The sequence below is a fragment of the Lissotriton vulgaris genome, chromosome 2_1, assembly GCF_964263255.1.
Source record: "Lissotriton vulgaris chromosome 2_1, aLisVul1.2, whole genome shotgun sequence".
Classification (NCBI taxonomy): Eukaryota; Metazoa; Chordata; class Amphibia; order Caudata; family Salamandridae; genus Lissotriton; species Lissotriton vulgaris.
The window spans coordinates 144,258,145-144,270,733 of NC_141687.1; the positions used below are offsets into that span (position 1 = coordinate 144,258,145).

Here is a 12,589-nt window from a genome sequence, read left to right on the forward strand (position 1 = left end):
AAATAGTGAAATGTGACCTTTGACAGGCTTCAAAGTCATTCATATCCCCAACAATGTCACAGCGTTATGGAGTGGAGAAAAAAGCAGCATAAGGAGTGGTGATGAGGAGACAGACGAGCAGCGGGATCCCCCCCCCCCCATGCATAGGCTGTTTCAGTCCCCTCTGCCACACGTGTTTGAGATTCTTGATGGGTCAGTGGTCAACAAACTGAAGTGGGTGCCCATCAAATGAGGGCCTGTTTCAATATATATATATTTTTTTAATGGCATGCAGAGAAAGACAAGCATTGGCAAAGCCAAAAGGTCTCATCTATGAGAGCTATTGGATTTGGCAATGTTTTGTATCCATGCTGAACAGCAGCGCAGACACTTTGCTGTGTGGCTAAAACTAATTTTGAATGAAGGCTATGACGCAGCCAGGGCTAATAAGGTTCTTTTTTTTAAGTGCATTAGAGTGGATGTATCACAGTTCTCGTTTTATTATTAGCTCAATGACAAGGGAGGGCATTTAACTCATGAGAATGCACTTAAACCAAAGGTCGTAGCACTACGATTTGCTTTCCAACCCATTTTAATCCCACAAAGACTTCCACTCTAGAACCATTGCTGAAGATAGTAAAAACCAAACTAATTCCCACATTAGCTTACGGCTCAGAAGTCGTCCCCAGTACTCTGGGCCCCTTTCTGAATAAATACCAGAGTCAAGTTTTTCAGACATTGTCTAAACTTCCAAATTACCCTGCAGCCGCTCAGATATGACTAGAATTCAGGTTTCTCGATCAAGTCGTGGCACAAAAGGCCTGTCGTCTAAAATATTTACATGCCACGCGTTCTGCCAAGGAAGGATACTTGAAGAATCTATATGGCTGAGATACCCGCCACCCCCTCTCAACACAATCCCCAAAGAAGGGAAACTGGAAACGGTTCTTGAAGTTTTTGGAAGTGGGAGGGAGTGACCCTCCCGGCCGTATTTATTAAAACAAAAATTAAAAACATTTAAACATTAATGTACAATTTCATACCACATTGCGATGTTTGGCTAACCTTAACAGATTCTCTAATACAGAGGTTCTCCTAGCCGAACTAACATCCTACAAAACATTTACTTGAAATATTGAAATTGTACATCCTAACGTTTAAGGGCCAACGGCAAGGTCGTAACCGGTGTCAAGATCCCTAACCAGACATACCCCCCCCACTTGGAGGGGCGACAGCACTGAGGCGTACTCAAGTGCAACTACTACCAATTTCCCTTGACTTGACGGGGGCACTTATCACCTCGACGCCAGTTAAAGGTTGTTCGAAGACTCGTGTGAGGTATCTAGAAGGTATCGTAGACCTCCCCCCAACCCCACACAACTTACCGCATCTGCCGTCGCAGATGTCACTGGCCCCGGGAAATTCCCCAGGAGGGGGCTGTAACCCCTCCTACACAGGAAGGGGCCTTGACCGCCTTTCCTCTTCTTTCGGCGACCCATCCTTAGAAGGGACCGCCTCCCCGTTGAGGGGCCAAAGGCCACCTCTCCCGAGCGCTCCCATCCGTGTTGGGTGACGCCCACTCATAGGGATCTTCCAATTAGTGCTCACCGATCATGACCTTACCGCCCGACCAAAAAAATAAATACGACAAATGATAACTAACGAAACTACATTGGCCACTATGACCGAACAAAACCTGTTTATAAATGGACCTTACAACCGAAGTTCTTTAATCACAAACTTGTAAAATTAGACCAATCTTTATTACACATTCAATGTCAACACAACACTACAATAACCTGAAAACGAAATAGAATCATTGATCAAATTTATTAAAACAACTAGCTGTCCTCAGGGGCTGGTGGGTGGGTCAAAATTGGCTCTTCGTTCCGTCTCGAGCTCACGTGCAGCGAGGGGGTGCAGCTTCAGAGCACAGGAACAAGAGGATGTCTTCTGGTCTTGCGTCCCTTTTTATCCATCTTCAGGGCGGGCGTAAACCCGCCCCTGCCTGCCCCGAGGGCGTGGCCAGCCGCGTCAGTGTCTAGGCCAGCCCACTCTAGGGCGGGAAAAAGCGCGCCCCGGCTACGCCGCTTCGGGCATACCAGCCGAGACGCGCCTCCCGCCCAAAATGGCTTCCCGGGGGGATCGAGGCACTCTGCCATACGTTCGGGGGGACCGAATGGTCGCCCCTTTCCATATGGCTGAGATACCCGCCACCCCCTCTCAACACAATCCCCAAAGAAGGGAAACTGGAAACGGTTCTTGAAGTTTTTGGAAGTGGGAGGGAGTGACCCTCCCGGCCGTATTTATTAAAACAAAAATTAAAAACATTTAAACATTAATGTACAATTTCATACCACATTGCGATGTTTGGCTAACCTTAACAGATTCTCTAATACAGAGGTTCTCCTAGCCGAACTAACATCCTACAAAACATTTACTTGAAATATTGAAATTGTACATCCTAACGTTTAAGGGCCAACGGCAAGGTCGTAACCGGTGTCAAGATCCCTAACCAGACATACCCCCCCCACTTGGAGGGGCGACAGCACTGAGGCGTACTCAAGTGCAACTACTACCAATTTCCCTTGACTTGACGGGGGCACTTATCACCTCGACGCCAGTTAAAGGTCGTTCGAAGACTCGTGTGAGGTATCTAGAAGGTATCGTAGACCTCCCCCCAACCCCACACAACTTACCGCATCTGCCGTCGCAGATGTCACTGGCCCCGGGAAATTCCCCAGGAGGGGGCTGTAACCCCTCCTACACAGGAAGGGGCCTTGACCGCCTTTCCTCTTCTTTCGGCGACCCATCCTTAGAAGGGACCGCCTCCCCGTTGAGGGGCCAAAGGCCACCTCTCCCGAGCGCTCCCATCCGTGTTGGGTGACGCCCACTCATAGGGATCTTCCAATTAGTGCTCACCGATCATGACCTTACCGCCACAGGCCGGATAGTTGACCGGCTATCCGGACCCCCCACACAACTCCTACCTAAAGGTCATGCTTCAACGATTTCAACCATGCTAAGAAGTCACCTAAGAGTAACTCATTCCCCACCCAAGACAAATGCACACCATCCCCCAAATACATACTGTCATCATTAATACAGCTATGAGAAATAGAATGCAATGTCCGGGAACGGAACAACCTACTCACTTTATTGTTAAGCTTTCTAACAGAATGGTTCAAAGCAGGAATAGAGATAGCCCCCCGCCACACCTTTCGTGGAATCAAATGGGACCATGCAATCGTGCACCCCGGAACTCTCCTCGCCAACCAACTTACGGTGGAAAGCATTGCCTCCAGGAGTAGTCGTCTACCGATGGTGACTAAATCATTACCCCCAACATGCACTATAACTATAGACGGCGGTGACCTTGTCCGCCCTAACAAACCCTCGAAAAATGTTTGAAACTGGTCAATACAGAGACCGCCCCTTCCGTAGAAGGACATCCTGTACCCGTATTCCCCAGCTACGTGAATCATGTCACCTGCTTTGAATACGTCTGCGGCACGTCTCACGTATGAGTGGCCCACGACCCACACCTCCTTTTTCACAGCCGGTGATGTCAGACCGCTGGCCCGGTGTAGGGTCGACTGCATAGTCCGCCCCGCCTCGTAGGCTTGCGTAACTGAAAAAGTAAACAAAAACAAGAAGCGTGAGTACATTATTACAGCTTCACAACATGTGCAACCGCACGTATCTTTTGTAACAATTGGAGGACCAACGCCCCACTCGTTTCACTTGCTCAACATTAAGACCCCTGGCTGTAGCTTCCGTAGCAGCCCCTATCCGAAAGGAATGGGTCCCAAATTCGCCCGGGTTCAAGCCCGCAGCGGCAATTGACATCGCAAGCACCCGCTGAAACTGAAATTTCGTCAGTGGGGTGGCGTCAGCGTGTCTTAACAAAGTCCCCCCCCATGATGCCACCCTTCGTGCTAGGTAATCCTCTAAACACTTTACCGGACATATGGAGGACCCAGGAATCCTGTGTATGATGACGCAGTCACCCATCCCATCTTGATCAGTCTTGGATTTTACAAAGGAGACAGTCATTGTTTCTCCCCTGATCTGAACGTGTTCCTGGCACAAACCCCCTGCCATATCCAGTTTGTTCCTTGCCACTAGTTCGCTTACCCGCATTGCTCCGTGAAATGCTAGCGTGAAAGCGGCTCGGAACAGCACCGCCTCAAACTGAGATGAACATGTGGCCGGGAGTGTGGCCAACAACTGGGACAATCTATCCAAACCTATCGGGCGCCTTGCATCTACTCTGCGACCCTCAAGGCGTTGCCACCCACGCAGCGCTTTCTGTACAACGAAAGACGCTGTTGGGTCCTGGATAGCGTGTGCTCTGGCAACAAAGGAAATGGCCGCACGATGCCTCTGGGCCGTAGCCACCGATTTCCCAGCCTTACGTAAGGACATCAGGAAATTCACTACCCATTCCTCGTGACCCCAAAGTCGCTCTCTATCATTCCCCAAGAAGGCTAAATAGGCCCGAAACGCCCCTTCGTATGCCTTCCTCGTCCTTGGTGCTAGACTCTCTCCCACGAGGTGACGAAGTTCAGGGCACCGAGAGACCAGAGAGCTTCGGGAAAGGGTGCCGGCTCTGGGTCCGCTGAGGGGAGAAAACCCGAAAAAGCCTGCATTTGAAAACGAGACAGTGCGTCAGCCGCCTGATTCATCACCCCCGGAACATGTTTTGCCCTGAATAGCACGTTCAATTGCATACATAGTAAAACAATTTCCTTAAGCAGTCTCAAAATCAGTTTACAACGTGCTGCCTGACTATTGATGCAATCGACCACGGTCATATTGTCAGACCAAAATATGACAGAGTGATCTTTGAACCCATCGGGCCATGTTCTCAAGGCCACCAAGATGGGAAACAGTTCCAGGAAAGCAATATTACTCGTCAGACCATTCTCATGCCACCATGTCGGCCATCTTTGTGCCGACCATTTTGTGCCGAAAATGGCGCCAAAACCTATGCTTCCTGCTGAATCTGTCCACAGCCCCAGCTCTTCAGAAGACACGGCTGGTTCATTCCAGACGATTCTACCATTGAAGTCCGCCAGAAATGCTAACCAGATACGCATGTCCTGGCGGATCTCGGCCGATAGTCTCGTGCGATGATGGCACTCTTTAAGGCCGACCATCGCTTGGGCAATTGAACGGGAAAAGGGGCGGGCCATTGGTATTACCCTCAGGGCAAAATTCAACTGTCCCACCAACTGCTGTAATTGTTGCAGCGTAACTTTTGAAGCATTTATACACACTTGCAGCGCAGCCCTGAACTTCAACACTTTCTCAGCTGGCAAACGGAAACACCCTTCAATGGAGTCCAACTCGATCCCCAGAAACTCGAGGCAAGTCGTAGGACCCACTGTTTTACCCGGCGCCAATGGCACACCGAACTGTTTCATTAACACACAAAATTCGGCCAAGGCCCGGCCACATTCAAGATCCCCGGCTGCCCCAAGAAACAGAAAATCATCAAGGTAGTGCATTACATCTTGGAAACCTGTTTTCTTTGTGAAGACCCATTGTAGAAAACTACTGAATTTCTCGAAATAAGCACAGGATATAGAGCACCCCATTGGCATACACCTATCCATGTAATAACAACCCTGAAACATGAATCCTAGGAGACGCTGGTCGTCTGGGTGTACCGGGAGCAGTCGAAACGCTGACTCGATATCTGACTTCGCCATCAGCGCCCCGGGCCCCAGGCGATTTAAAATGGCTACGGCCTCATCGAAGGATGCGTACCGCACCGAACACACTTCTGGATCAATTGCATCATTTACGGAAAGACCTCGTGGAGCTGATAAGTTATGAATCAGTCGGAACTCACCGGGGTCTTTCTTGGGGACTACCCCTAAGGGAGAACAAACCAAATTCTGGACCGGGGGTAAACTAAACGGGCCGGCTACCCGACCTCGAGTCACCTCTTTCCGGATCTTATCCTGTACTACGGTCGTATGCTGCAGGACGGAAAGTTGATTTTTACACTTTTCCATACCCTGAAAGTCCCCTACCGGGATGCGGAAACCATACGAAAAACCGTTCCGCAGCACCCCAGCAGAAGTACGATCCGGGTATTCACTGAGCCAGGGAATCATCGCCAGGGTATCAATTGGGGTAGGTAGAGGCGCCCCTCGGACTATATTAGACCTGTTTGGCACCTCCTCTCCCCCCGTTATCACCCGTTTTGGCTCTGCACAAGGACTCAGGATGGGACGACCCACAACCACTACATTCATGTTTGAATTTACACGATCCCTGGGGTCTAGTACATTTACCTCTGTTGTAATTAAAGCAGAAACCCTTTTTCCCGGTATTGCCGGCAGGTTTCGAGTAATCGTCGGCACCCGTACCTGATCGAAAGGGCGTCCCCGCATATTGCCGGGAGGATTCGCCAACATTACTTCCCACCAACGGCATTTTCAACATTCCTGACTCCTTCATTTTATCCCAAGTCAAGGAATCATAACAATCCCAGGTTAAACTGTTATTATGCTCCTTTTCCTTTCTGAACAGATTATCGTAACAAAACCAATGATTACCCTGGTGCGATGTCGAGTACCCCATGATTCGTGATTGATAGATTGGGAACTCGGAAAGCAACTCAGGTCTACGTTCCCCCAAGATTGATGTAAAGATTCCCCAAGCATTGCCCCAATTGGCGATATTCTCATTCACTTTAAAGGCGGCCATTTTTGCACGCCAAACACTCGGATGCATGAGATCCTTCTGACTCTTCACATGCTCTACTTCATAATGATCAACAAGCAGTGAGAAAATGTTCACATACTCCCCCGCCCAAATCTTTTCCTTAATTGCCAAAGGAACATGTTGCCCCAACTTTTCTCTCCGAGAGGGTGTTGACTCATCCCTCGCGATCGGCAATGGCCGCTTACCTGCACCTGACGCTGCCTCTGCGGTCGCAATCGTCCCTGGTGTCTTGTCCCCTACTGCAGCCGGCACGGGCACCTTGGCTGCTTCCCGTTTCTCACGCAGTTGCTTTATCAGCGCCTGCGCATCGACAGCCGTGGCGCCCTCGTTACCTTTGCCCAACCACGCTGCCAATTGTTCCGCCAGCTCGGGCGGCATATCATCCTCGGACACGGGGGTGACCACAACGGGAATTGGATTCCCCTCCTTCGGCACGGGAGTTGGAGCCTCGAGCGGGACACTGGGACCCGGGATGTCTTCACCCGCTGCCCCCCTCCTGGGCCTCTTGTTTTTTCCTCCCGGGGCTGCTCCCGCCAAAGGACGTTTTGGACCCCCTTCCTCATTCTTGTCCACCCGCTTCTTTAGCTCGGACATTTCCTTCATGAGAACGCGCAGCATCTGGTCAGTAGTCATGCGCTTTCCCACCTTCTTCGACATTCTCCAACAAAGTAACTGTAAAACAAACAAGAACGATTAAAACGCTCAAAATTGGCTCTTCGTTCCGTCTCGAGCTCACGTGCAGCGAGGGGGTGCAGCTTCAGAGCACAGGAACAAGAGGATGTCTTCTGGTCTTGCGTCCCTTTTTATCCATCTTCAGGGCGGGCGTAAACCCGCCCCTGCCTGCCCCGAGGGCGTGGCCAGCCACGTCAGTGTCTAGGCCAGCCCACTCTAGGGCGGGAAAAAGCGCGCCCCGGCTACGCCGCTTCGGGCATACCAGCCGAGACGCGCCTCCCGCCCAAAATGGCTTCCCGGGGGGATCGAGGCACTCTGCCATACGTTCGGGGGGACCGAATGGTCGCCCCTTTCCAATCTGTCAAGAGACATCTAAAACAAATCATCCAGTCTTTCTTTCAAAACCCTTGGTCCGTGGACCGTTGCCTTGCACGAAGCCCTAAAACTGAAAACAGCCACCGCATCTTGGATCCAAAATCTTTCACACCAACATTTTAAGAAGGCGTTAATTGAAAATGGAAAAAGCTTCATTTCTGCAAGACCGCCGGACCCTGATGAGTAGAAAGCATTCCTGTCGTATACAGAGAAGTTGTAACAGTAACAAGATGCAAAAATATCTCGCAGACACTTTTGCGGGGTATTTTAAAATTAAGTATTGCCACATCAGGGTGGGAATTTTCTCACCCCTGAACTTTACCACCTTGGTCCCCGCGCCCAGAGTCAAATGAGCGTAGGCTGTGTGGTCAATCATGGGAAAATGTGGCTCACCTTCTCTGCATCTGCCCGGCCTTACTCGACAATCGCCGGAAATTCCTCTGTTAAGAATGGATCAAACAAGGGACCCCTACAATTCAGACAGCCATAGATTTTGTGTTTAACAACCCTCATCCTCAAGTTACTGGGAACTGGTTGCATTTCTGAGCAAAGCCGACAAAATGTTAAAAACGGTCGCTCCACCGGTCATTTCTGGAATCTTACATTCTTTGTTTTCGTTCTCGCTGCATTATTACAAAGAAATGCACGAAGCACGGCCTTACACGCAACAACGACGTGTGCCCACTAAAAGCGCAATTCATCCCCTGAAGGCTCTAAATGTGACCTCAGGACTTCATGTTAAACACCTAAGAAAGACCAGGGTCACATTGTTTCAGTCCGGAATGACCTCATGGGTCACCGCACTGGCACTTTAACCTTCACCGTAATGGAAGAAATGGCTGACTGAGTTCCAAAAGCACGAAATTACCCACAGCTCAATACATCACAGTGACTTGAATGTTTGGTGTATCATATTGACTGAGGTGTGTTTGAACTACTTTTAATAACGATTAATTTGTTATTTCAATGTTTTTATAATTATGCCATGGCAGTGTTTACGACCTAGTTTATTTATCAATTACTATTTTGCGAGATGCAATCCAAATTTGCATTTATCATTCAACTGAATATTTTAAAACCGCCCGGGCACCATACCTAAGTGGGTCTCTCCCCTTACAAAAACTTATAAAACATATAAAACAGGTAACACATTTTATTATAAACTTGCAATGGCTTTTATTAAAATAAACTTGAAACTGTTAGCCATGCTACAGAAAGAGCATGAAAATCTTCTTTAAAATTTGGCATCACTAACGGAAAACCTGCCTTGAGCTTCAGAAATGTAACTGCATTTAAAAAGTGATATGTAACCCATGTACAATTAATTCATAGTTTGAATTAAATGTGTTTAGTTTAGATTTTTGTTCTTACTATGAAAATGTGATTTTAACTTGCAAAAATGTTCAATGGTCAGTAGAATATAAATTGTACTAGCAGCCCGCCCGACGTTGCCCGGGAGCAATTAGGCTTTAGGGCCCCTCCTGCCCCGCTTTTGTAACCTGCAGACGTCACTTTTTCCTCCTGTAATTTACTTTGCTTCAGGGCCCCCGCCCGCCCCACTTTTGTAACCTGCACACGTCACTTTTTCCTCGTGCACACGTCATCCACCCCCTTCCCTCCACTCCACCCAAGGGACGCAGGTATTCGTGAAGGAAATATTCCTATATAAATATAATCTCCTATAGTGAAGCAAACGCATCTAAACAATAACAAATTCACCGCTGACAGTTATGTGAGCAAACTTCCCCTTTTTGACGGAAGGTGGCCTCGTTCGAGGGGGTACTGTTTTTCTCCTGACCGTGTGTAGGCCTTCGTTGCGCACTTTGTTAACGGCGGAGCACAGAGTCCCATTGAGAAGAGCATGGGATTATCCTACGGAAGCCGAGGTGGCTCAAACGTTTACAGCATCAAAAAACCCCTCTTGCTACACGTCACTTTTTCCTCGTTTTCCTCCTGTAATGCACCGTTTGTCTGACATTTGTAGTGCACCGTTTGCCTCCTCTTTCTTGTCCTCAGGCTTCGCCGACCGCCGCCCGCCCGTCCCGTCACCCACCTGCCCCGACCCTCGCCTGCCCCGACCCCCGCCTGCCCCAACCCCCGCCTGCCCCTACATGAGTGCCCTTACCTTCGCCGGCGCTGCTCTCGCCTGTCCGCTCGCACCACCGCTCCTCCCCTGCGCCATGTCCGCCGCTCCTCCTCCGCCGCCGGTCCTCTGCTCCTGACATCACCGCTCCTCCCCCGTGCCATGTCCGCCGCACCTCGGACGCCGCTCCTCCCCGTGCTCCTAACGTTACCACGCACGTCGCGGCCGGCGCTACTTTTGAGGGACTACTTTTTTTATCTAAAATTTTAAATAACGTTTATTTTTTAAATTTAAGTAGCCTATAACCATCTATACACCCTGCCGATTTCAACGGTGTATCGGGTGTGTAAATTGGCGCAGTGGTTCCAGAGTTTACCCGCCTCAAAGCCTGAAAGTTTTTGCTTTATTATAGTAGTATAGATTAGAATTAACACAACATTTTATAATGTGGAAATAGAAACAGCTCATGATTCAGCTCTTGCTCTGAGAGCTTCTGTTGGCCTTCGAGATAAGCAAAGGAATTTTTTTCTGTGTGTGAAAAGAGAACAGTGGCATAATTTACAGCTTGTAACCTCGGAGCCTGTAGTGCATTCGCTATTTTACACGTGCTGAGTTGCATGTTGACCTTAATTCCATGCTCTGCTCTGCTCTACCATTTTGTTAATCAATTTTGTGCTGCTTTGCCCTGTAGTTACACTTCAGCAGCAACTTGAGGTCAACATAATCATGTTTTCCACGTAAACCAGTACAAGCTGGTGCAAGACCTGTACCGTGAGATTGTTTTTTACCTTACGCTTGTTTTTGTGCTTATCTTTAGGACAGGGGGAGGATGCACTGTGCAAGGCTCTCCCAGGCCGTAGACAGGGAAAGGAATGTCTTTTACCTCTGCGAACCCAAACAGAATCTGGCCAGGTCTGTATGGGTGGATCTGACACAGAGATGCGGCCAGCACCTATGATGGAAAGATGGGCGAGAACGCCTACTAGAGGCTTCTCGAACGTGTTGATTGAACTATAAAAAACGGTACCAGTGGGGTGGAGCCCAAGAACTCAGTCTTGGAGTAGACGCACTCGCGGGACGAAATTGGTGCCCGGAGAGATTACTTCCTGTGCCCCAGTCTCGTCAGGGTTCCCGACTTGGTGTTCTCGGTGCTTGGCCAGGGATGTTGAGGACCCCTGTGCAGACGCATCTGGTGAGATGCTTTGTACATTAACTGTTTATATATCTATATTCACGGTTTCATATTTGTATGTATTACAGTATATATAGTGTGGTGTATTAATTGTTTATTGCTTTGCACTCCGTGCCTAAGAACGTACCAGCTCCAGCGACTTATTGCCCTTCTCTGCAATACTAATAAAGTTCATTTCATCTCAGAGGAGTGTCAGAGTTTCTGTGTAAGTAAGAGTGCACGCACGTTCAGAGTACGCAAGCGGGCGGAGCAGTACTGAGCCTTATCTATTTAGTTGCTGGAAATGTTTAAACAAAGCCTCTGTTCATCCTTTGCTTAGAGAGAATAGAAAACAAAAGTATTTTAAAAGTGCATTACCATGTTATGTTTAATGTTTCTTGCTTAATTAAAAGTTCTTTTGCAGCTCATGTTATATGTTTAGTTGGATATAAAATGTTTCTTTAAAGGAAGGTTAGGAGATAAAGTTATCTATACTACTATAATAAAGCAGAAACTTTCAGGCTTTGAGGCGGGTAAACTCGGGAACCACTGCGCCAATCTACACACCCGATACACCGTTGAAATCGTCAGGGTTTGTAGATGGTTATAGGCTACATACATTTAAAAAATAAACGTTATTTAAAATTTTAGATAAAAAAAAAGTAGTCCCTCAAAAGTAGCGCCGGCCGCGACATCCGTGGTAACAATAGGAGCACGGGGAGGAGCGGCGTCCGAGGAGCGGCGGACATGGCGCGGGGGAGGAGCGGTGACGTCAGGAGCAGAGGACCGGCGGCGGAGGAGGAGCGGCAGACATGGCGCAGGGGAGGAGCGGTGGTGCGAGCGGACAGGCAGGAGCAGCGCCGGCGAAGGTAAGGGCACTCATGTAGGGGCAGGCGGGGGTTGGGGGAGGCGGGGGTCGGGGCAGGCGGGGGTCGGGGCAGGCGGGTGACGGGACGGGCGGGCGGCGGTCGGGGAAGCCTGAGGACAAGAAAGAGGAGGCAAACAGTGCACTACAAATGTCAGACAAACGGTGCATTACAGGAGGAAAACGAGGAAAAAGTGACGTGTAGCAAGAGGGGTTTTAGATGCTGTAATCGTTTGAGCCACCTCGGCTTCCGTAGGATAATCCCATGCTCTTCTCAATGGGACTCTATGCTCCGCCGTTAACAAAGTGCGCAACGAAGGCCTACACACGGTCAGGAGAAAAACGGTACCCCCTCGAACGAGGCCACCTTCCGTCAAAAAGGGGAAGTTTGCTCACATAACTGTCAGCGGTGAATTTGTTATTGTTTAGATGCGTTTGCTTCACTATAGGAGATTATATTTATACAGGAATATTTCCTACACGAACACCTGCGTCCCTTGGGTGGAGTGGAGGGAAGGGGGTGGATGACGTGTGCACGAGGAAAAAGTGACGTGTGCAGGTTACAAAAGTGGGGCGGGCGGGGGCCCTGAAGCAAAGTAAATTACAGGAGGAAAAAGTGACGTCTGCAGGTTACAAAAGCGGGGCAGGAGGGGCCCTAAAGCCTAATTGCTCCCGGGCAACGTCGGGGCGGGCTGCTAGTATT

At 49.2% G+C, this 12,589-nt stretch overlaps 1 protein-coding gene across 1 annotated transcript in view; it reads right to left on the reverse strand.

The window, feature by feature from the left end:
• Positions 1–12,589, reverse strand: part of LOC147729701 (dynein axonemal heavy chain 17-like) — a 1,258,223-nt gene that overhangs the window by 1,089,152 nt on the left and 156,482 nt on the right. The gene's annotated exons all lie outside the window — the stretch shown is intronic.